Source organism: Schistocerca serialis, chromosome 2 (genome assembly GCF_023864345.2).
Source record: "Schistocerca serialis cubense isolate TAMUIC-IGC-003099 chromosome 2, iqSchSeri2.2, whole genome shotgun sequence".
Classification (NCBI taxonomy): Eukaryota; Metazoa; Arthropoda; class Insecta; order Orthoptera; family Acrididae; genus Schistocerca; species Schistocerca serialis.
The window spans coordinates 471,951,230-471,952,586 of NC_064639.1; the positions used below are offsets into that span (position 1 = coordinate 471,951,230).

Genomic DNA, 1,357 nt, shown 5'->3' on the forward strand with positions numbered 1-1,357 from the left:
GGCAAATCGTTGGTGCTCTATGGCGGGTGCTTTCGTAACCGAGGGAGCCGAAGTGTTTGCTGTTTGAAGAGACACCGTGTCGACGATTTATACGAAATACAAGGAAAGTAGAACAACATCTCCTGGTAAATCACAATTCGGACGAAAAAGTGTTCTGAGTGATTTTGATGGACTCTCATTGATGAGGAATGTGACAAAAAATAAGATTCCTCCAGCACCTATAGTCACTGCAGAACTGCATTCCACTCTCGCGGACCCCGATTTTATCAAACGAAGGAGCAACACTAGTAGGAAATTGCAGGGAGAGTTGGAATTCCAAAATCGCTCATCAGTGTTGCAGATGCCCGTAGCAGGAAAAGGTGGTGTCTAAGCCATAAAACCTGGACAATTGTGCTATGGAAGAATGTCATTTGGCGATGAGTCTTCTTTCACATTTTTTCCAACTGTTACGTTCGAAGAGTGAAACATGGCGGGGTTCGGTGACGATTTGGGCATCCATCTTCGGTGTTCCACGGGCATCATTGATACTCTGCAAGGTAACATTACCGCCAAGCATTATGTGGCCATTTTGGCTCATCAGGTCCATCCCACGGCACAATATAGTTCACCAATGGTGACGCTCTGCTCCCAGACGCAGCGCTCCCTGTTCACGCGACTCACCTTGTCCAGGTCTGGTTTTATGAGCATCAGGAAGAATTGTCGCCTCTTCCATGACCATCATAGTCACCAAGTCGCCGTCATCGATACCTGAAGTTGCCACTATTTTGCAGGAAATATGGTACAAGATTATCTTGAAAACGATGTAGGGCCCGTACTGACGCATTCCGAGATGGCTGGAAGCTCTTTCAAATGACAACGATATTCCTACACAGTTTTAGGCTAGGTAACGTGTCGTGTTTTTGGTGTTTCCAATTTTTTTTCCCACCACCTGTATATCACAGTTTGCTGCTGCTCATTACAATTAAAGAACACGAAGAGTTGAAAATAACGAAATTTTATTTGTTGTGTGTGTCGGAAGAGGCAACGGCCTTGCCGCAGTGGAAACACCGGTTCCCGTGAGATCACCGAAGTTAAGCGCTGTTGGGCGTGGCCGGCACGTGGATGGGTGACCATCCGGGCCGCCATGCGCTGTTGCCATTTTTCGGGGTGCACTCAGCCTCGTGATGCCAATTGAGGAGCTACTCGACCTAATAGTAGCGGCTTCGGTCAAGAATACCATCATAACGACCGGGAAAGCGGTGTGCTGACCCCACGCCTCTCGTATGCACATCCTCCACTGAGGATGACCCGGCGGTCGGATGGTCCCAGTAGGCCACTCGTGGCCTGAAGTCGGAGTGTGTGTAAGTAGACAACATGA

The 1,357-nt window shown here is 48.5% G+C and overlaps 1 pseudogene; it reads left to right on the forward strand.

The window, feature by feature from the left end:
- The first annotated feature begins 1,019 nt into the window (after nt 1-1,019).
- On the forward strand, nt 1,020-1,137 carry LOC126459525 (5S ribosomal RNA; annotated as a pseudogene).
- The last annotated feature ends 220 nt before the right edge of the window (nt 1,138-1,357 follow it).